This window comes from Ranitomeya variabilis, chromosome 5, assembly GCF_051348905.1.
Source record: "Ranitomeya variabilis isolate aRanVar5 chromosome 5, aRanVar5.hap1, whole genome shotgun sequence".
Lineage (NCBI taxonomy): Eukaryota > Metazoa > Chordata > Amphibia > Anura > Dendrobatidae > Ranitomeya > Ranitomeya variabilis.
This window is the reverse complement of record NC_135236.1, coordinates 59090496-59115138: the sequence shown is the minus strand read 5'-3', so window position 1 is coordinate 59115138 and position 24643 is coordinate 59090496. Positions and strand designations below refer to the sequence as shown.

General features: G+C 42.0%; 3 non-coding genes across 3 annotated transcripts; all 3 read left to right on the top strand.

Annotated features, from left to right (window-relative positions):
• Positions 1 to 8756: 8756 nt before the first annotated feature.
• TRNAM-CAU (transfer RNA methionine (anticodon CAU)) lies at positions 8757 to 8829 on the top strand. The gene has a single exon. It is a non-coding gene; the product is annotated as a tRNA-Met (tRNA).
• A 4069-nt stretch (positions 8830 to 12898) lies between these two features.
• TRNAE-CUC (transfer RNA glutamic acid (anticodon CUC)) lies at positions 12899 to 12970 on the top strand. The gene has a single exon. It is a non-coding gene; the product is annotated as a tRNA-Glu (tRNA).
• Positions 12971 to 17063: 4093 nt separating this feature from the next.
• TRNAE-CUC (transfer RNA glutamic acid (anticodon CUC)) lies at positions 17064 to 17135 on the top strand. The gene has a single exon. It is a non-coding gene; the product is annotated as a tRNA-Glu (tRNA).
• The last annotated feature ends 7508 nt before the right edge of the window (positions 17136 to 24643 follow it).

The window sequence follows — 24643 nt, the reverse complement described above, 5'->3', positions numbered from 1 at the left end:
TCTTCGCCAGTCGTTACACTGGCTGCCCATTCATTATAGCATCCAATTCAAAGTGCTTGTTCTCAACCACAAAGCTCTCCAAAGTGCAGCATCCCCTTACATTTCCTCCCTCGTTTCTGTCTATCGGCCGATCGCTGTGCTCTGCAAAGGACTTTTGACTACCTGTACACTAATCTGTACCTCCCACGCCCGACTCCAAGCCTTCTCCTGTGTTGCGCCAATCCTCTGGAATGCTCTACCCAAAAAAATTAGGACCAGCCACAATTTGCAGTTTTAGGCGCTCCCTCAAAACACATTTGTTCAGAGCAGCCTATCACATTCCCTAATCAAAGTCATGTTATGTGTAAATGTGTGTAGACTATTCACTATCTCTATCTATCCCCCACTCCCTCAAGATGGCTGGACCATCATTGTAAATACATACCTGTACTTTGTATCTGCCCCACTTCATTGTAGATTGTAAGCTCTAACGAGCAAGGTCGTTTTATTTTGCTTTAATTGTTGTATTATTGTTAACGGTGTTAATATAAATAAAGATTATTATTATTATCATTATTATTATTCCAATTGTCCAGAATAACGCATTCCAGAAAACTGGTGCAGCATGAGAGAAGTCTTGGAGACAGAAATGGGACGTTTGGATTATGGAGGATGTTAGGGTACCGTCACACAGTGGCATTTTCATCGCTACGACGGCACGATTCGTGACGTTCCAGCGATGCATTTACGATATCGTTGTGTCTGACACGCTACTGCGAACCGGATCCCCGCTGAGAATCGTACGTCGTAGCAGATCGTTTGAAACTTTCTTTCGTCGTCTAGTGTCCCGCTGTGGCGGCATGATTGCATCGTGTGACACAGGTTGCATACGATGTGCGCACAGTAACCAACGGCTTCTACATCGCAAATACGTCATGAAATTATCGCTCCAGCGCCGTGTATTGCAACGTGTGACCGCAGTCTACGACGCTGGAGCGATAATTATACGACGCTGCTACGTCACAAATCGTGCCGTCGCAGCGATGGAAATTTCACTGTGTGACGGTACCCTTAGTCTTAGATCAGTCGAAGAATGCGGATAAGGTGATAGACAGAGATGAGGGATGAGATGTATTGTACAGAACTATGGAGAGCCTTGTGTGTGAGAGTGATAAGGTTTTATTGTACACTGTAGTGGAATGACTGGCAGAAGGTGGAGGTGGACATGTGCAGTGCGCCTCTGCAGCTGGGTGAACTCTTCCCGACTTCACAGGCACGCTGTGCATGTTCGGAAGTTTAGAAGATGGCTTCCTGTCATGCGTAGTGTGCACCTCTGAAGCCAGAAAGCGTATACCTGGCTTCAGAGAGAAATAGTGAGGCTGCCGGAATGAGCGGCCCGCATGCACACGATTTGCATATGTGGCAATGTCACCGCTCATGCGAATTATGCTATCATGCCCACAAGGGCGTGATAACATGGAACGAGGGCTGACTTGTCTGGGGAACTAACACCCCATCAACCAGTCAAAGTCCTCATTAACATAGGAAACGAGGATATTATAAATGTTTTTTTAAACCTCTTTTGTACAGAAAAACGTTATACAGGGCTGGTTAGGCAGGGAATGTACTCATAAATATTGTATAAGTAAGTATTTGATCTTCACATTCATTGAGTGCTGAAATAATCAGTTTTCTGATCAAAGCACTTACTAAAAATGAAAGGGGTAAAGGAGAGGTAAAAAGCTATTTTTGTTTTCATTTTTTCCAGAAACGCCTCCATTTTTAAATAAGGACTCTAAATTTGCTACTTCTCTCCAGTTAATGGATTAATCCAATCATCTGCCTTCAGAAGCGCACCACTCCCCAGCCTCCTGACTTCCTGATTGCTGAGGAGCGAGCACTCCTGAATGATTGACAGATCAGGAGAGCAGCATTGTTGCACAACTGACCTAACATGCGCGTCCTCCGCAACATCGGAGACGTGCAGTATAATAACAGGCAATATATGTCCCAACAGACATCTAATCACATAAATAAGTGCAAGACTGATCCTCACCCATCATGGTCATGGCGTGGAAGTGGAATACCAGCCCCTACGCGCGTTTCGCGAAGGCTTCTTCGTTATTATACGGCCTATATACTTTAAGAACCTGATACCTCTGGTTGAATTCCTTTTACTAGTGTGGAGTTATGGATGTGTTACCTGTGTCCTTCATTTATGTAGCTACCCTGAGAGGATTATACGCTTTTACTATATTGTTGTAAATGGTGACTTTAATATGCTATTTTGTTATTGAATAATTATTATCTTTCTATTTCCAAAAGACAGTAGTTTTGACTCCAATTGTTCTAATTTTACATGTGGCTGGGAGTTTCTGTCATGGCTTGCAGTTGTTTCTAATTGATTCTGTTGCTCTGATCTATATAATTATATCCATATTAATATTACATAGAAGCAAAAGTAAAATTGTGTACTAGGGTCAGATTATTTTTGCATGTAACTGAACAGTGGGCTCCAAGAATCAATGTTACCGGTGGGCCTTTGCCAACCCAGTCAGACACTGGGTATACAACAAATTTCTGAAGAATATTAGCAATAAAGGATATATCAACCACACTAAAGGGCTAAACTTGTTTGATATACTACAACAAAAGAAAGTAGGAAGAAAACCTACAATTACCCGTTAAAAAAAAAGTCTCCTGATGAAGAGTTAACGAAACATGCGTTGGGGCAGTGGGAATGCTGCAGGCAGCTGGTGACAGTTACATGTAAGTTTATATACTGTTACCCTAGCTCCCCTTCCGTTGCAGATATGTGTTGGAAAGTTTTGACCAATTAATCACAGTATATTTAGGGGACTGTTATAGTAATGCTACACTTTGCATGTCCTTTCACCTCCTGCATATGCCTATGTTCCCCTGCATGTGTATCCCACCAAGGACAACATCTGCAAGGAGTTTGTATGTTCTCCCTGTGTTTGTGTGGGTTTCCTCCGGGTTCTCCGGTTTCTAAAGACATACTGATAGGGAATTTAGATTGTGAGCCCCATCGGGGACAGCGGAATATGTTGGCGCTATATAAAAATAAAGATGATGATAAATATGTGAATGCCGCTGGGTTGGAAGCATGGGGGCCTGACAGGTTCCCTTTAAGTCCTTGAAATCATGTGCAATATCCCACTCCCATCCAACACATTCAGAGTTTCAGTTCAGATGCCCCTCATTTCATAATCCCTAAATTTATGGTATATAAATTAGCCATACTTCGATATTGCTGATTTTCTGGCTTTTCAGTGTCCTCATGTGGAGAACATAGATTCCTGAGCTGGCAACAGAATTAAGATGCGCATATTGTCAGTGGTTGAGAGTGTGGTCTATTGGGATTCACTATTTGTGGGTGTTGAATCATTTGCACTGCTAAAGGTTCATTTTCACCAGCAGAGAAGGAAAAAGAAAGGACTGTTGTGTCCCCTCCCTCACTATCACAATGACACAAGGAAAGCCCATGCTGATTAGTCTTTTTCACAGGTGCAGTGTTTATTGTTTGTACTTTTTTTTACATGTATTGTGTTTGTAGTGATCTTTTCTGTGTGTACTTTATTACATTTATTAGAATAGAAGAAAAGAAAAAGAAAAGAAGAAAAAGATATGAAAATTTCAAAATTTTGAAGAAAATAAAAATATGAAAATCAGTTCAGAAACATCCGTGAACATTAAGTTATTAATCAGGCTATGCAATTCTATGCAATGTTCAAAATGTTATCAGATTAGCGAGTTTACAAATAACTTTCTTTACATAAGTTTTCTTAAGCGTTATGCGAATACAAGCTCAGAGAAATATATACCGTCTTTGCTTTTTGCAAGTAACTTTCTGTACATTATAACCATGGATGTAGAAATGTGCTCAAAATCTTAAGTAACTATAAGTATACGCCATCTCTTGCAGTGTAATAATGAACCCCCTGTACTGTGAGACCTCATTCACATATCTGTTTTGTGTTTTATTTATGTTTTTCAGAGCACGTACCCAATATATTTTATGAGCCTTTTCACATGCATGTTTTTGGGGGGTTTTTTTACACACCATTATTACACAAATACGACAAAGACATAGTATGATTTTAATTCATTTTGGACTAAAATCATCTAATCACAGCAATGCAGTGGCATGTAAAAATGTGGGCACCCCTGGTCAAAACTACTGGTATTGTGAACAGTTAAGCACGTTGAAGATGAAATGATCTCTAAAAGGCCTAAAGTTAAAGATCACACATTTCTTCTGTATTGTAAGCAAAAAATATATATTGTCATTTTTTTCCATTTTAAAATTTACGTACAGGAAAATGGGTCAAAGCAAAAGTTTTGGCACCCTGCATGGTTGGTACCTAGTAGCACCCCCTTTTACAGCTTGTAAACGCTTTTTGTTGTCAACCAATAGTCTTGTTTGAGTGATTTTCATCCATTCTTTCTTGGAATATTCTTACAGTTCTGAGAGATTCCTGTGTCGTCTTGCATCTGTAAAGTGGCGCGGGACAGTAGCCATGGGTGAGGCACCTGTCTCCTGTGCACTGGCACGTTACATAAAAGTGCAGGTCCTGTCTTGTTGTGTGGACTTGTGTCGTAGGGTTGGTATGCCCATGCAGGCCAAGTGTAGCCGATGACTGCCAGGACGAGATGTTAACCAGTTCATGAAAGGAGACCACCATTTCAAATTAAACTTTTTCATTGAAGAATGACTTGATATGAACTATGCACAGCAGACAGTAGGCATTTATCTTCAAAGACGTTTCTTTAATCACAAGCAATATGAACACACACATCTCCTTCTTCCCTGAAAACGCTCTTCTTCTTTGCTTATTTCCTCTACTCATTGCACAGCCCAGCACACTATCTTGGGAGGTTCCATTTTCCTCTGTGGGGAAATGCATGGGTCCAGATGTAATGCTGCGGCCACTCACAGCTACTCTCAGTTTCCAAACCACAAGAGTCATAGACTCATCCTGTAGCAACACGCCCCGTGATTTCTCCGTAGGAGAGGATGTGTCCCAATATGGCGACACTTGATTTTCTTTGCTGTAGACGCTTAGTAGCTACAAAGATAGACATATTCTCTTTCTTCCCTTTACTTTTGCCTTCCGTTACCTCTCAGACGAAGACTCTGTAACATCTTGCAAAGCTTCCTGCCTCAGGCCCCGTAATTCTCTGACTCTCTCTGTCCGAATTCTGGACTTCTACTCGCTTCTCTTTACTGCGATCTCTTCAGCTCGGACTTCCTCTTCATGTTTGATTAGTCCAAAGGTGTTGACAGTGACGCCAGCGCTGATTGGGCCCCGGCATCAAATGTCACAACAGAGTCCCGGGAGAGTGAGTGCCGACTCCGTGAAAATGGCACAGGTACAGGAGGTGAGTATAGACTTGATTATTGTATCAGGGCTACGTGAGGGGTATGAGAAAAAGTTGTCCAAGTAGTGGAAAATGTCATTAACTCTATTTTTCCCTCACCGTCTGGTGCCGAGAAGACTATAACAAAGTTATTGCCATCTTGTGGCCATTATACTTAACATCACATAACATTACATGTCACACAGTACACACTACACATTACACTGTACAATATTGCAAGAAGGTTTCTCAAGGGACATGGAGAACGTGCCCATCCCCCTACACATGCACTGCTATTTTGAGGTTGAGCCACAGATTTTCAATGATGTTCTGATCAGGGGACTGTGAGGGCCATTGTAAAACCTTCAGCGCCTTTTGGGGTAGCCTATTGATGATTTTGACGTGTGTTTAGGATCATTATCCATTTGTAGAAGCCATCCTCTTTTCATCTTCAACTTTTTACAGATGATGTAATGTTTGCATCAAGAATTTGTTGAAATTTCATTGAATCCATTCTTCACTCTACCCGTGAAATGTTCCCCTTGACATTGGCTGCAACACAACCCCAAAACCTGATTGATCCACCCCCATGCTTAATGGTTGGAGAAATGTTATTTTCCTGAAATTCTGTGACCTTTTTTCTTCACACATCATTGTGGCCGAAGAGTTCTATTTTAACCTCATGTGTCCACAGGACTTGTTCCAAAATGCATAAGGTTTGTTTAGATGTTGTTTGCATAATTCTGACGCTGAATGTTATAGTGAGAAACTAAAAAGCTAAGCTTTTTGCAGGGCACTACTCCCATATATACAGGGATCTACCATAACATTACAGAAAAAAGAACAAAAATAAACAAGAAAAAAAATATGTATACAAAAGTGATCACCTAGAGATGTTATTAAACATAACTACAATGACAACCCCCAAGCAATAATTAAAAACATTTAAAAAGACCATAAATGGCCATGATATAGGGATGCAGGTGAGGACGCACTAGACGTTTTGTTCTGATGACTCTTCCATGAAAGCCATATTTGTACAGGACAGCAGAACTATGTACCACAACTCCAGAATCGTCTAAATCTTTTGAAGATCTTTTGCAATCAAGTGAGGATTATGATTTGCCTATCTAGCAATCCTAAGAGCGGCTCTCACTGAAATTTTGCTTGGTCTTCTAGACCATATCTTGACTTCCACTGCTCCTGTTAATTGCCATTTCTTAATTACATTTCAAACTGAGGAAAGGGCAACTTCAAAATGCTTTGCTTTCCTCTTATAGCCTTCTGCTTTGTGGGCCTCCACCATTTTCATTTTCAGAGTACTAGGCAGCTTCTTAGAATAACCCATGGCTGCTGTTTTTGGCACAAGGTTAGAAGATTAGAAGAGGCAGCGTTTTTATAAAGCTGGGCAATTTGATCACCTGGCCTTTCCGAACAATGATAGTGAACAAGCCATAACCCTAAAAGACTAATTAAGGTCTGAAACCTTGGTCAAAGTTATCTGAACACACAAAGCTCCAAAACTTTTGCTTTAGCCCATTTTCCTGTTTTGTAATTTTTAAAATGTTAAAAATTACAATATATTTTGGAGGGGCTAAAATACAAAGGAAATGTGTCATCTTTAACTTTAGCCCTTTTAGAGATCATTCCATCTTTAACTTTCTTAACTGTTCGCAATAACAGTAATTTTACCCAGGGGTGACCAACCTTTTACATGCCACTGTAGATCCCTGACTAAAGAAACGGACAGCTGAGGGATGCCATCCATGTTTCATCTTGGTTCTGTCCATTTTTCACTGTCCAATGGTTAAGAGAAGCTTGGACACTTTCATTCTATTTTTTTAATGCGAAATAGAAAATGGGTGCTACACACGGTAAAAAAAAATTAGAAACACAAACCAAAAAACTAGAAAAAAAATGCAACAGGTCAAAATGGATGTGTGAATGAGGCCTAATTTGCAGAAATTGGATGAAATGTGATGTTCATTCATTAGTGTTGTTGAACCTCTTTTCGTAATTAATATTTTGCCTTCAGAAGTTTTTAAAGCTGCTTTTTGTCTCCACTTTCATCTGGTCTATACATGTTAAATTTGTTGAGTTTTATTACAATTGTGGTAAGAGTGTTTTGAGGCTTACTTGTTCTCTTCGCTTTTATAAAATGAGATTGAAATGCGTCAGTTTGATAAATTTTTCAAAATTAAATGGCTAGCATAATTCTAAGACAAATAAAAAAAAGCTATTAAATAAACCTCTCATGATAACTTTTGTGCCAATTAAACTAGACTTTTTGTATAGTTAGCAATCCATCCTCCCCGTACTTTCAGTGCATGTGTTGTATTTAATGGCCACAAGGATGACAGTGCCCAGTTGCCTCGTTGGGCTTTAGTGCCCCTGTACTTTGGACCCTTATCCTCACTGGTTATGCTCATTAGGTATTTATTCCTTGGGGTAAACCATTCTCCAGCCTGATTTAATGCTTTAGTCAATCTCTTTCATGTTGTGAAGCTGCAACAACTTGTTTCTTATTTTCCACACATGGACATGTGAGCTTGTTTTGGCCATTCCTGCTCGTTTCTTCCATTGCACTAGGCATTTTATGTCCTTTGCAGCTGATCACTCATTTCTTGCATCTATTCTTATTGCGAGTTTTGGCACAGCATTTTGTATTTCCCCCTTGTTTCTTTAATGCATGGTCCAGTTTTGATATATGATTATTGTCGGTATTTTTGATGTTATACCTTGTATTATCTAATTGGGTGTATCTAGTTTTTTGTCCGGCGGCTGGTCCCTACTGTTGGGATGTATATTACTGTTTTTTAAATGCTTTTAAAATAATATTTTTTTTGGTGTTTGTGGTGTTTAATAAACATTATTATTGTATACATTTTGGTGGTCCCGGCTATATAGCATGTCTTCTTCTTTTTCTCTTGGTTTTCTGTAAGGCTAGGTTCACATTGCGTTAGTGGGTGATCGCTAACGGACAGCGTTGCACGGCGAAAATGTCGCAATTAACGCCGTGCAACGGGTCCGTTAGCGCACCCATTGACAGCAATGTAAATTTCGCCTGCAGCGCATCACTAGCGCGTGCCTTTTTCGGCTCGCGCTAGTGATGTGCCGTTCTTCTGTGACGCGCCTCGGACGCTGCAAGCAGCGTCCGCGGCGCGCCCGAGGTCCATTCCCCGCTCTCGCAGATCGGGGATCTGCGAGAGCGGGGACGTTAACGCGACCCCTGAACGCGGCCCCTAAATAGACATTGCGTTAGCGCAATCCGCTAGCGCTAAACGGATTGCCCTAACGCAATGTGAACCTAGCCTTACTGTTGTGACATATTCCAGGTAGATCCCAACAATCTATTATAGTAGATGGTGCCCTCCGCTGTTTAGAGTTTTCCAGTTGCCTCGTTAGCGCAGTAGGTAGCGCGTCAGTCTCATAATCTGAAGGTCGTGAGTTCGATCCTCACACGGGGCAAAAAAAGTTTTGCTTGTTTTTTTTTTCTTTTCCTTTTTAATGCCATAAATTTGTAAACATTTCAAGGCATAGAAATCCCCATGTAAATGAAACATGTTTTACATCTTGATAGATAGAAAATTATTTTCAAGCTTTGAAGAATCTGGGATTAAAGTTGTATTGAGTTTCTATATTTAGCTGGCATCGTGTTTCGCTGCAGTAGTCCTGCACATAATTTGTTTACAATAGACAAGAAACTACTTTAAGCTTTTGAAATTATTTCAAATGAAGACATACGACACTGAAAACTTGTTGTTTGCGTTAAGTGCTTTATTTTTACAGTAATGTGATTGTGAGTGCAGAGCTGTAGAGTCACCAGGACCGCCAACAGGGCATTACTGTCCTTATTGCCTTTTTGCTTCTGCTCACCGGGCCCAAGGGTATAATAATGCATTATTTGCAGGTGCACCACCATCGGCAATGCACATGTCGGTGCTGGGAGCTTTCCTGGAGCTCCATGACCATCCAGGAGAGCTGTCACCACATCTTCTGTGTCGTTCTGTTGACAGTACCTATGCTATGACGTCAATACCAGTCCAGAAGTGGAGCTGCACGGGATTGGATGAGAGGTAAGTATGAATAACATTTTTTTTTAATAAAATGAATTAAATGGCTGTGGGGGAGCAAATGATGATGAACTGAGGGTGGAAGCTGGGGGACAGCAAATGATAAATTGAGAGTGGATTATGGGGGGGCAGCAAATGATGAATTGAAAGTGAGGGACAGCAAATGATGAATGGAGGGTGGTGGACAGGGGACAGCAAATGATGATGAATTGAGGGTGGGGTATGGGAGACAGCAAATGATGAATTGAGGTAGGGGACAGGGCAGCAAATGATGTATTAAAGTTGGGGGATGTGGGACGGCAAATGATGAATTGATGGTGTGGGACAAGGGAAAGCAAACGATGTATTGAAGGTGGGGGATGGGGGACAGCAAATGATGTATTGAAGGTGGGGGACAGGGGACAGCAAATTATGCTTTGAAGGTGGGGGTTTGAAACAGCAAATGATGACTTGAGCATGGGGGGACGGGGAGACAAATAATGATGAATTGAGAGTGTGGGGGAGTAAATGATGTATTGACACTAGGATATGGGGAAAAGTAAATGATGAATTGAGGGTGGGGGAGAAAGTGATTTTTTTTTTTTTCAGATAGAGGGAAGACATGATGTTGGAGACAGCGGTGAGACAATCACTGGTGTTTTCTAAAAAGGCAGGCGTGATATCAGGAGAAGAAGTGTGTACTTGGGTGTCATCAGCAGAGATGGTACTGGAACCCAAATCTACTGATTGTTTGTCCAATAGGGGCAGTATACAAAGAGAAGAGGAGGGGGCCTAGGACTGATCCTTGAGGAACCCCAACAGTAAGGGGAAGGTGAGAGGAGGTGGAACCAGCAAAAGATACAGTGAAGGATCGGTCAGAGAGATAGGAGGAGAACCAGGAACGAACGGTGTCCTTGTGGCCAATGGATCAGAGCATAGTGAGGAGGAGCTGATGATCCACAGTACCGAATGCTGCAGAGAGATCCAAGAGAATTAGCATGGAGTAGTGACCATTAGATTTAGCTGTTAGTAGGTCATTAGAGACTTTAGTGAGGGCAGTTTCAGTAGAGTGTAAAGAGCGGAAACCGGATTGTAGAGGGTCGAGAAGAGAGTTATCTGAGAGATAGCGGGTAAGACGGGAGTGGACCAGGCGTTTGAGGAGTTTAGAGATGAAGGGAAGATTAGAGACAGGTCTATAATTAGCGGCACAGTTTTGATCGAGGGATTTTTTTTAAGTAATGGATGTATGATGGCATGCTTAAATAAGGAGGGAAAGATGCCAGAAGAGAGAGAAAGGTTGATAAATTGAAGTTGGGGAGAATAAATTATGCTGTATTGAGGGTGGTGGAGAGCAGTTGATAATGAATAGAGGGTGTAGGTGAGAGAGATAGGACATGAGATAATAAATTGCGGTGGAGGGGGGAATGTAAACAAAATGAATCAGGGGAGCAGGAGGTACAGAGAGGGGGTCGTTGAGGATGCAGGAGTGTGGCTGGTATTGATTTGGGGGGAAGAGTACAGGTGCTAATTAATTTATATATTGGGTTGGAAAAGTGGCTATTTTTTGTTAGTGGGGTCACAGTGGTGGATTACAATTTATACTTGGAATCGTGGGTTGCATAATAATTAATTATATATTAATGGTGGGTGCACGTCTGCATTCAGCTGCATACTGTTGAAGTTAGGGAAAAAGTGGGGAATGTGCTCTGGAAGCGGTACTCTATATAACTGTGTTATTTTCTGCAGAGACAAGTCCTGGCTGGAAGACGTGATGGCGGTCTGCGCTGAATGAAAAAGAAAAGTGAAGATGAAGGACTTCAACTAGAAGCTATACAGAGCTCCTGTTGTGTGCGGTGGGACTGTGGAAGGTTCAAGGGGTGGAGACGGAGCGGGGGGTGGAGGCAGAGATGGTGTGGAGCCTGGGTGGAGTCTCAAGGGCGCCCAGTTAGAGCATACCTGAAAGAATCCCAATACAACTGCATTTTATCTGCATAGGCACGAGGGATGAGTGAACCTGAACTGTAAAGCTTTTTGGCTGTGGGCGTTAACTGAGCCATCACAGCCATGCCAAGTACTTGAGGGGTGCAGTTTTTAGAATGTTGTCACTTTTGGGTATTTTCCATCATATAGACCCTCAAAGTGACTTCAAATGAGATGTAGTCTCTAAAAAAAATATGGTGTTGTAAAAATTAGATATCTCTGGTCAACTATTAACCCTTATAACTCCCTAAGAAAAAAAATTTGGTTCCAAAATTGTGCTGATGTAAAGTAGACATGTGGGAAATGTTACTTATTAAGTATTTTGTGTGACATATCTCTGTGATTAAAGGGCATGAAAATTCAAAGTTGGAAATTTGTGAAATTTTCCAAATTTTTTGCAAATTTCCATTTTTTTCACAAATAAACGCAGGTAATATCAAAGAAATTTTACCACCAACATGAAGTACAATATGTTTCAAGAAAACATTGTCAGAATCACCAGATTCCGTTGAAGCGTTCCAGAGTTATAACCTCAAAAAGGAACAGTGGTTAGAATTGTAAAAATTGGCCCGGTCATTAAAATGCAAACGACCCTTAGGGGAAAAGGGGTTAAACACAATTCAATAGAATTTCTGAATATGGACCCACACGTAGGGAAATTACTTCCCTCTTATATTCTCAGTTTAATGCATCATTATCTGGCAGAAAACTTTCTTTTATGGAGCATTGGGAAAACAATATAAACCAAACTGTTTCTCTGAAGAGATGGTATCATTGGTGGAAAACCGTCACGGGAAGCTATCAAGTCTCCATTGTTGAAACTTCAATTACATTATTACTCAGGGTTTATCATGTACTATTCCTACCTTCCTTCATAGAATATTTGGTATAGTTTCTCCACACTGTTTTCGAGGATGTAATGAGGGGAAATATGTTACGTATTTGGTGGACGTGCCCAGCTGTCCGCTAACTTTGGCAAAAAGTCCAAATACTGCTGGAGCTTGTTTTTAACCAACAATTGGCTTTCGCTTCCTTTGTGTTCTTGTTGGTCGACAAACCTCTGGGAATTAAAAACCCCATAGGTGAATTAACACAACTTTGCTCAATATTTACCAGAATTCCCATAGGAGTAAATTGAACTGGCCAAATAACGTGTTCATAATATTTTACATTTCAAAAAAAGCCACAAGAGCTGACGGCAGAGAGATTTTTGATAAAATGTGGAATCTGTGGATAGAAAACTCTTCCTTCCCCAAGTAACCAATCTGCCTTTCAACTTTCCTGCTCCACACTTATGTTGTTAGTCCACTTCCCTCTTTCATTCTTCTTCTTACTGTGAGTGGCACTAGACAACCCTGTAAATATTTCACCAAATGTTCTGTTGGATCACTCCAGCTTTCTATGCAGGCTCCACTTGACTAATTACCCTACTTGAGTATACCATTAGTGCTGCACACTTGATTAGGCAGAGACCTAGAATGCCCTCTTCAGCTGGGCAGGTAGGTTCCCTGGTGGTCTAGTGGTTAGGATTCGGCGCTCTCACCGCCGCGGCCCGGGTTCGATTCCCGGTCAGGGAATATCATCTTTTTGACTAAGGTTTACACTAACAAGTTGGCTTTCTTTCGAGCTAATAATTAGCAGCAAATTTTGTTACATGGTCTCGTAACATAGACCATGACCTCTTTTCTCAAAAGTCACACCCACTTTCTATTAGGCCACACCCTGTTGCCAAACATCCCAGAAATAGTATCTTAAACATGGGGCAATTTTTCTTTGATAGTTTTAAAATGGATTTTATTCTTCCTTTTTATCATATTTATTATTTGATTTGGTAAATACTATGTTTGTTTTTATTCTTTACTTTTTATTCTGGTGTGTGCAACAAAATACAAAATAACAATATTCTATGTTTATTCATCACTTCCTGCATTTTTTATGCATTTCCTCTTATTTGATGCATTTTTGGTGCCAATTTGAAGCAGAGTTTTAAATTTTTTTTTTATTCCACAGAAAAACTTTGATTCTGCACTTAAAAAAGTAATTGCATTTTTTTTCACAAATTTTTGCTGTCAGGAGTTTTCATAAAATCACATCCGATTTGCTTGGATAGTTGAAAGCAGCAGAATTAGGCTGCCATCACACTAGCAGTATTTGGTCAGGATTTTTCATCAGTATTTGTAAGCCAAAACCAGGAGTGGGTGATAAATGCAGAAGTGGTGCATATGTTTCTATTATACTTTTCCTCTAATTGTTCCACTCCTGGTTTTGGCTTACAAATACTGATGTAAAATACTGACCACATACTGAACGTGTGACGGCAGCCTTACTCAAAAAAACACAGCAGAAAAAAAGGCAGCATTTACGCTATGTGTGAACAGAGCCTATATGTTCAAGCAAAGTGTGTGTGATTTCATGAAAACGTTCACCCACTGTGCGTCTAAAGACGCTGCTGAACTATGCAGTTTTTGTGTTTCTTTTCTCTGCAAGTTTCAATGTGGAGCCTGAAGAAAATGTCACTCACATAAAGAAAAATGCCTTCTCTCGACTAAAACCAGTTCACCTGCCGCTTCCACTCCCGGACACCTTAAAAACACAACTCTACATAGACAGCTAAGTAAGAGGAAAGAAAACAGTGCAATAGCCAACTGAATACAATATAGTCGCCTCTACCATATACATACAGTATATGCAATCAGCGTCTTCAGTGGAAGAGGACTTGAATCTAGCACCACCTATTAGGAGTAGCAATCTTAAAAGTCAATTTTGACCCTTTATGAGATAAATTTGAGATAAAAGTCAAACCAGACACTTCAATTATAGATTTTCAGCTATTAAACAAATAAATAGATACATGAAAATCATGACGTAGGGTCTCCCCATTTTTGGTAACCAGCAAAGGTAAAGAAGACAGTTGAGAGCTGATATTATCAGGCTGGGTAGGACCATGGTTTTTGGGCCCTTCCCAGCCTAAAATAAAATCCTGCAGCTGTCCCAGAGGTGGAGCATCACAGTAGATGCTCCAATTCTCATGCTTTGCCTTTTGATTTTCCCGATGCCCTGGTGCTTTGGAAATCAGGGTAATGGTACTTGGGGTTGATGTCAGCTGTGAAGTGTCCAAAGACTCAGCTGACATCAAGCACTGGTACTAATAATGGAGAGGTGTCTATCAGACACCCCCATTACTAACTCAGTAATAAAAAGGAAACACACAAAAAAAATGTTTATTGAAATGAATAATCCCCAACACTTTCCCTGGTTCCCCACTTTATTAAAAAATCTCACGCAGGTCCGACGTAGACTACCAAACCCGACATAGTCCAGTGAATCCGCCCTACAAAGCCTATGGAACCTCAATCTGACGCTCCATGGGCTTTGCAAACAGCCACTTATGGATCACGCGGTGCTGCACAAGTCCCTGAATAGCGGTGACATCAGTAACATTGCGCTTCTCAAAGTCACTGGGTGATGTACACCTACCGGGACACGGACATGTGAAGGGGGCCTTATGTCATTAGTTATGTCCCCCATTCTCCTGTATATATATCTTAAGCCTTCTTCACACATTCTGGTGATTCCGGTACTGGTGAGATCCATGGTCTGTGTTCATGTGTGAACATATAATCATATATAGCCCTGTGACAGGAAATAATGATAGATGGGAAGACAGGCAAAACTAGAAAGCCCCGGCTGGTTAGTCCATATCAAAAGACCCCATATACTTATAAAGACATAATAGTCCAAAAGATTATACAGTCGAATAAAGGGTCGTAATGAATGAGATGGACTTAGCATGGAATTCAGCTGCGCCTCAACGAGTTTCCCCATCAAATCAGTTCATCATGAGGCCAGTTAGATGGATAGTACAAGTGATGTAGAAAGCAGAGCACGTCACCGGCCTAGTAGTAGAAGCAGGGGAGCTTCCGTCGCCTTTTTTAGGAAGTGCTTCAGCTGGGGACGGCATTAGGATGTTGACATAAATGTTTGACAGGATGAAGATGAAGAAGAAAAAGGCTGTAGACAGACGTCAGTGGCATGTAAATATTTATTCTGTATAGAGGTACTGTATAGGGGTATATATACACGGACCGACCAACCGCACTAAACGATCACCAATCAATAAATCATTACTGATCGGCAGTCATTTATTGCAGTCTGTCCGTTTAAATAAGCTATCAAAGCAGTGGTCGGAAACAAAATGTTCTTGTCGTCCTAAATTTCTATTTATTGACAGAATCTAATCTTTTTTCTAATAAACTTTAATTAAAATTATCTATCCTTCCCTCACTACACTATATAACTGCTTTATTTTTTTCTGCTACTTCCTGTTTGATGATGCCTCATTTGAGAATCCCAAAGCATGATGGGATACTCAAACAAAGCGTCATCAGGGGGCTCCCACTTCTCTAAAATGAAGTGTCATCAGTAACCTTCATTTCAGGGGCTGAGATAGTCCCTGCTCTACCGAGCATATATTGGTTTGCAATTCTGACAGATGCCCAGTAGATTCCTGTCCTTGTTCTTCTCAGTGCACAGTGACAGTGCGCTCTCTCACCGGCTCTGATCAGAAGTGGCATCACTTGCTGGGGAAGATCTGGTCTCAGCTCACTTCTTCTCTCTGCTCTGTTGCCGGCTCGTCACTTCTGATCAGAGTCGGGGTGCTGGGTGTTGCACCACACCCATCAGACATTGATGACCTATTCCAAGGAGAGGCCATCAATGGGTTCAGGGCAACCCCTTTAATGCTTAGTCATGCCTCAAGTACCAACAATGAACAGTAGATGGTGCCAACACCTCGCTCTGCAGTGCCCAGCTACAGTCAGTGTTTTGTATGTAAGGTACAACATATCCTATAAAAAAAGCAAATCCCTTCTTTCAGACATAAAGCACACTGATTCTGTCTGGCACGATGACTGGTATTGTGTGGGGCTATTTATACAGGGCAATCTATGGAAACCGCTATATAGGCATAAGAAGCACTCCCATTTTTTAGAGGTTTTTTTTAGAAACCACTTCATAAGTAAGTGCTTTTTTGACTCGTACTACAGTAGATGTGGACACAATGGACCGTGAAACCGACATTGTGTGTAAGAGCCTTCTCCGATTGATTGGCACTACAGCACTCTTTGACAATGTGGTCAGACACCCACGGAGAGGTGTTGTCACAGAAGGTCAGAATGTGATGTAACCGATAGTACCAAACATTTTCACATAGCAAGTACTGGAAATAATAGTAAGAACAGTCTGGGCTGCACTGAGAAAAATGGAAATGGAAAAAGGGAATGATAACAATTACAGCAGACATCAGCCTAGGAGTTATTGGATTTATTGTGGTTAGTCTGAGTTTTGGGAAGATTTTAGTCAGTAAGTTTGAAAATGTTCTGTAGACCAACTATAGAAAGTTGTTATTTTGCCCCTATGTGGTTGGATTTAATCACTGTGAGGTACAACCTGGATAGGCATTACATGTTGTGGTTTTTAGACAAACCTTAGCAGACATATACAGAGCCAAGTCCACACAGTAGCCAGGAATGTGGCAATAGGTTATCTACTCTAGTGTAGATCCTTGTCAAATCAAAGTCCACAGCAAATATTGAATTATCAATTTTGGATCCTCTCGTACCTGTCCACAGAGAAATTCACTAAGGTTGACTATACACTTGTGTGCCATCTTCCCTGGTGGTCTAGTGGTTAGGATTTGGCGCTCTCACCGCCGCGGCCCGGGTTCGATTCCCGGTCAGGGAAATTTGTTTTTATTTATTCAGTAATAATCTACAACAAACTTTATAAATAGTGAAAATATTAATGACAGATTGTTTCTTTTCTTGTTATAAGCATTGTAAGCGTTAACCCCTTTATGACCCCCCAATGTGGTTTGCACGTTAATGAACAGGCAAATTTTTACAATTCTGACCACTGTCACTATATGAGGCGATAACTCTGGAACGCTTTAACAGATCCCGTTGATTCTGAGATTGTTTTTTGTGACTTCATGATAGTGGTAAAAGTTCTTCGATATGACTTGCGTTTAATTGTGTAAAAAAACAGAAATTTGGAGAAAATTTAGAAAATTTTGCAATTTTCAAAACTTGAATTTTTATGCCCTTAACTCAGAGATATGTCACACAAAATACTTAACAAATAACTTTTCCCACATGTCTACTTTACATCAGCACAATTTTTCAAGCAAAATGTTTTTCGCTAGGAAGTTATAAGGGTTAAAAGTTGACCAGCAATTTCTCATGTTTACTACTAGGGTTGAGCCATACTTGTCCTGAGATCATTGTAAGGAGATTGAAATTGTACTATGGTCCTTGTATTTTTTCATATATCTTCCAGCCACTTTCTGCCACTTACATTGTGTTGTTTTATGCACAGGGCCTGAGTTTTGGTTCAGTCTCCAAAAAAAAAAGGGAGATTTAAATTCTCAACAAGTTTATATACACCTTCTACCTTGTTTACTGACTTCTCCAATTCCTCCATTTGCAGCTGCTGAATGTCCACCATAGGCCATTTTTATACCTCCCTAAATGTGCTGACTCCCCCCACAGGGCCGTGGTCACCACCACAAATAGACACCTGGCCTGAATTGGCCGAATATGCATTGCAGGAGCTTGCTTGCCCAGCTGCTAGTGTGCTATCAGAAAGAGTATTCAGTGCTGCTGGTTCAATACTGACCGAAAAAAGGACTCGTCTGGCTACCCAAAATGTGGATGATCTAACCTTCATTAAAATGAACCACTACTGGATTTCTAATTATTTTGCCCCACCTATCCCGGCTGACACCTAACTTTCCTGAAAAAAGGTCTTGCTTTGGGACTGGTGTTACTGACTGTTCCAATCTCTAAATTTGCAGCTGCTGCTTGTACAGCATACGACATGTTTACACCTCCCTAAATGGCCTAACTCCCCCCACGGGGCCGTGGTCTCGCCACTTGGCGCAAGCACCCGTGCGAGTGCCGTTTGCCTGGACAGGTGGGTGTGCCCACTCTTGGGCGACGGCACTGGCACAGGGTCCCTCATAGTACAATGAAGTGTCTCTGACGGTAGTGGTGCACAACCAACGTCAGACACACCGTCGTAATATGAGGGGCCCTGTGCCAGTACCGCCGCCCACGAGAGTGTTCCCCCAGCTCGAACAGTGCTCTACCACTTGCAATACTTACCTCTCCCTGCTCCACCACTGTGTAGTCTGTGCTGATACATCCTTCAATGGCACTGCCAATACAAATTTGTTGAAATGATAGATGATAGTTAAAATATACAGGGGCCCTGCCCTCCATTTAGACCAGTTAATACTTTGCGCCTACTACCACTGTCTGCTACTCAGCAGGGGAGCCCACCTCTGTACCTAGCTATGCCACCTGTTTATTTATGAACAATTTTTTGGCAGACATTTAGCCCACTTTATTATTTGGGCCTACTAACTGTGTCTGCCACTCATTAGTTTTCCTCCGCTGAAGAAAGCAATGCCGCCTGTTTAGTCCTGTTACCAATTTTGAACTGCATTTAGCCCACTTTATTATTTGGGCCTATATCTGTGTTTCCTCCTCATCCTGCCCATTGCCCAGCCACTGCTAGATGAGTCTGCTGGTACATTGACCCAGACCACTACATTCCCCTTGCACTACACAGCCAGTATCTGACCCTGTTGAAAGTCAGGTTCCCCTTCCCACATACTATACCACCTTACATGGGGACAAAGAGGAAGGTGCAGATGAAAGTGCAGGTTCCTTCATCAGGTGGTGGGGGGCATACTCGTTGGCGACGTCACTGGCACAGGGCCCCTCATAGTACGCAAAAGTGTCTCTGCCAGTGGGAGGCACCACCCGCCGTCAAACACACCGCCATACTATGAGGGGCCCTGTGCCAGTGCCAACGAGTGGGGCCCCCCTGCTTGCTCAGGATCACAGCACTTGCAAAGTTGAAATACTTACCTCTCCCTGCTCCACCGCCGTGACGTATTCCGCGTTTCCTGGGCCCACCAAAATCTTGAGCCAACCCTACCCCCCCCACAATTTTAGCCAAATGACCCCCAGTTTTCAATGCCTAACTATTATTATAAAGTAAATTAAGATTGACAAGCTTAAGTAATAAGAATTGATGTTTTTGGCATTAAAATGGGCACTGTAGGTGTTTTCCTGTCCTCCACTCACTGCCGACTTTGACTCCCCATTGACTTGCATTGGGTTTCGTGTTTCAGTCGGCCCCCGACTTTTCGCGATAATCGGCCGATTTCACCCGACCCGACTTTTGACAAAGTCAGGTTTCGCAAAACTCGACTCGATCCGAAAAAAGTAAAAGTCGCTCAACTCTATTTACTACTAAATTTGCAAAAACATTTTGTTTTAGGGACCACATCAGATTTGAAGTCACTTTGAGGGGTCTATATGATAGGATACCCAAAAGTGACACCATTCTAAAAACTCCACCCCTCAAGGTGCTCAAAACCACATTCAAGAAGTTTATTAGCCCTTCAGATGCTTCGCAGGAATTAATGGAATGTGAAAGGAAAAAATTAACATTTAACTTGTTTTTTCACTAAAATTTAACTTTAGGCTCAATTTTTTTTTATTTTAACAAGGGTAACAGGAAAAAATGAACTCCAAAATTTGTAATTCAATTTTTCCTGAACATGCCGATACCCCATATATGGGAAAAAAAAACACTGTTTAGGTGCATGGCAGAGCTCAGAAGAGAAGGAGCGCTGTTTGACTTTTTGAATGTAAATTTTACTGGAATAATTAGCAGACGCCATGTCGCGTTTGGAGAGCAACTGATGTACCTAAACAGTGAAAGCCCCCACAAGTGATGCTATTTTGGAAACTAAACCCCTCAACGAACTTATCTAGATGTGTGGTGAGCACTTGGAACCCCCAAGTGCTTCACAAAAGTTTATAATGTAGAGCAGTAAAAATAAAAAATCATATTTTTTCACACGAATGATTTCTAGCCATAAATTTTTTATTTTTACAAGGGTAACTAGAGAAATTGGACCCCAAAAGTTGTTGTGCAATTTGTCCTGAGTATGCTGATACCCCATACGTGGGGGAAATCCACTATTTGTGCACATGGCAGAGCTCGGAAGGGAACGAGCACCATTTGACTTTTTCATTGCAGAATTGGCTGGAATTGAGATCGGACGCCATGTCGTGTTTGGAGAGCCCCTGATGTGCCTAAACAGTGGAAACCCCCACAAGTGACCCCATTTTGGAAACTAGACCCCCCCAAGGAATTTATCTAGAGGTGTGGTGAGCTCCTTGAACCTTCAGGTGATTCACAGAAAATTGTAGCGTTGAGTTGTGAAAATAAAAAAAATCAATTTTTTTTTCAACAAAAATGTTATTTTAGCAAAAAAAAAATATTTTCATAAGGGTAGCAGGAGAAAATGGACCACAAAATTTTATAATGTATTGACATTCGTAAGTTGTGTAGAGTGCATCAGGTTGGTATATGTGACTAGTGAAAGGGGGTATGGGAATACCAAAAATGATCAAAGAGTCTATTTACAAGTTAAAACTAGTGACGGATGAGCACTAAAATGCTCATGTGCTCATTGCTCGGGTCAAGCAAATTGGAATACTTGGGTACTCGACCCGAGCAATGAGCCCAATGTAAGTCTATGGGAAACCTGAGTATTTTTACCACAATCCCCCGGGGGTCCTTTTAAGGTCTAAAAACATCTGAAAATGATGGAAACACTGCTCAAATGACACGGGAACATCATGGCGATCGCCCCTGGAAGCATTTCTGACTCCTAGTTCCTAGCTGTGAGCAAAGTTGTCAGAGTTTCACACCATTTTTACAGGTGCACCCAAAAACATACAAAAATGAAACCAAAATGGATTTTGCTGGGAAATATGTTAAGGTACATCCTTTCCAGGGTAATGACTTGTATATAAGGCAAAATAATTTACCCCAGGCCAAAATGTTCCTCCACCACTTGGGCTATATTCACACGCAGCGTTTTTCAACTTTAACATTGCTTTCAACCAATACAAATGCATTCACTGGGAATTGTAATTGTATCATTTAACACCCCTAGCTGGTCATGTGGTGTGTGACACATAAGGAGACACATCTTGTTTCATTTATGAAGGATGGACCCTTAAAGTCACAAACCCTATTTTTAGAGGGGCATCAGGCGACATTAGTATTCTTAAAGGGCCATTATTAAACAGTGGATCTCCTATGCTGTTATTGCCTATGCAGTGAGTGGCAGGCCTGCCAAGAATTATGATGCACCCCAATACCCCTTTCATGAGAGGTACAGGAGGGCTTCCTGAAAAAATGTTGCATTGAATGCAAGGCCTGCCCTGCTGCCAAGTCATATGCACCCAAATAAGCCTTTGAACCCATGTACTGGATGTCCACAGGAAAACCCACTTCACATTATTCAGTTGGTCCTGCCATACTGTTTTCTCATGTATTAACTGCAAGGCCTGCAGTGCTACCAAGTCATATGCACCCAATAAGCCTTTGAACCCAGGTACGGGATAGGTACGGGATGGCCACAGGAACATCCACTTCACATTATTCATTTTGTAATCCCATACTGTTTTCTTATGTATTGACTGCAAGGCCTGCAGTGCTACCAAGTCATATACGCCCCAATAAGCCTTTGAATCCAGGTACTGGATGGCCACAGGAAAACCCACTTGATATTCTTCAGTTGTTCCTGCCATACTGTTTCCTTATGCATTGAATGCAAGGGCTGCCTTGACCCAAATTTGCATGCACCACAATCCCCCCTTTGAAGAAACATGGAGGAGGGCCTCATAAAAAAAACTGTCCCATTACAAAGGAGCCAGTCTCCGAGACTCGTAATGCCCATACACAAAGTGTAGAGGCTGACAAACATTTCCCCATGGGGTTACATTTTTTAAAAATATACTATGGGCATCATAGACACCCTTGCCAAAAAATTGACTGTCTGTAGCAGCACGGAACACGTTCAGCGTGGCGATCTAGTGGTGGAGAATGAGGAGACATTGCTGAAGGCTTCATCAAAAACTAGGCCCAATGTAAATGAGTGTGTCTCCTAGACTTGTAATGCCCATACATGCAGTGCATGGGCTAAACCCTGGTGATCTAGTGGTGGAAAATGATGAGAGGTGGACGAAGGCCTCATTAAAAACTAGGCCCAATTTAAAGGAGTGGGTCTCCTAGACTTGTAATGCCCATACAGAAAAATATTTCCCCATGGGGTAAATTTTTTAAAAATATACTATGGGCATCATAGACACACTTGCCAAAAAGTGACTGTCTGTAGCAGAAAGGAACATGCTAACCCTGGTGATCTAGTGGTGGAAAACGATGAGAGGTGGAGGAGGGCCTCATTAAAAACTAGGCCCAATTTAAAGGAGCGGGTCTCCTAGACTTGTAATACCCATACACTAAGTGTATGGGCTGACAAACATTTCCCCATGGGGGGTACATTTAAAAAAAATACACTATGGGCATCATAGACACCCTTGCCAAAAAATTGACTGTCTGTAGCAGCATGGAACAAGTGAAACCTGGTGATCTAGTGGTGGAAAATGGTGAGAGGTGGAGGAAGGCCTTATTAAAAACTAGGCCCAATTTAAAGGAGTGTGTCTCCGATACTTGTAATGTCCATACACTAAGCTAGGGCTGACAAATATTTCCCCATGTGGGGTACATTTTTTAAAAATATTTTATGGGGATCATAGACGCCCCTACTCAAAAATTGACTGGCTGTATCAGAAAGGAACATGTTAACCCTGGTGATCTAGTGGTGGAGAATGATGAGGTTGGGGGCAACCCTGATGGACGTAGGGCCCGCAATCCTCGGCGGCGGGAAGATGTGTTCTATCCCAAGGTCTGACTGGGTCCCGGCTTCCACAATGTTAACCCAGTGTCCCGTCAGTGAGATGTACCATCCCTGCCCACAAACACTTGTCCACGTGTCCATGGTTAAGTGGACTTTCCCAGTAACAGCATTGTTGAGGGCACGGGTAATGTTGTGGGACACGTGCTGGTGTAATGCTGGTACAGTACACCGGAAGAAATAGTGGCGACTGGGGAACGAGTACCTTGGGATGTCCGCCACTATCAGGTTGTGGAAAGCTTGCATCTCAACGAGCCTAAAAGGCAACATTTTGAGCGCAAACAGATGAGAAATGTTAGAATTTAGCACTGTGGCCTCTGGGGCGTTGGTCTGGGTATTTCTGCTTACGTTCCAATGACTGGGGTATAGACAACTGAAGGCTGTGCTGGCACAAGGACGTGGATGGGCTTGATGATGGTGCTGGTTGACTGTGGGCAACAACAGGTGCAGGGCACGAGGCATCTTCACATGCATCAGGGACTGAGGATTGGCTTCTATGCAAAACAGTGGAAGAAACAGTGGTGTCACCTGTAGACAGTGTTCCTGGAGCCTGGGGTTCGGCCCACAAAGTCGGGTGCTTTGCTTCCATGTGCCTGATCATGCTGATGGTGGTCAGGCTGGTAGTTTTGCTGCCCCTGCTGATGCGGGCATGGCAGGTGCTGCAAATGGCCTGTTTGGGGTTATCGGCAAAGTCTTTAAAAAATAACCAGACTCTGGAAGATCTAACAGTTGGAATGGCAACTTCCATCATGTTGGTGTTACGGGGAATGGATGCACGCCTTCTGTCTGTGGCCACCACACTGCTTCTTCCTGCCTGTTAGGGTGCTATGTGTTGTGAATTCTGCTCTTGGGTTCCCTCCGGTGGTTGTTGGCGGTAATGCAGTTGTCTCTGGATTGCAATCCTGGGCAGGTGTCCCTGCTGATTGCAGTTCTGACTGGGGTATTTAAGGTTGCTGGATTCATGAGTCCTTGCCAGTTGTCCATTGTTCTTGGAGGTTTAGGATCTCAGTCTGGTTCCTCCTGCCCTGCTGCCAAATCTGCAAAGATAAGTGTCTGGGTTTTGTTTCTTCAGCACACATGCTGTGTGCTTCACAATTAGTGCTATTCATTGTTTTTTCTTGTCCAGCTCAGACTGTGTTAGGATTTTTTCAGTCAAGTTGGATTCTCAGGAGATGCAGATATACGTCCCATGTCTTTAGTTAGATGGTGGAATTTTTGTATTTTCTGCTGTGGATATTTTCAGGGTTTTAATACTGACCGCTTAGCATTCTGTCCTATCCTTTCCTATTTAGCTAGAGTGGCCTCTTTTGCTAAATCCTGTTTTCTGCCTGCGTGTATCTTTCCTCTAATACTCACAGTCAATATTTGTGGGGGGCTGCCTATCCTTTGGGGTTCTGCTCTG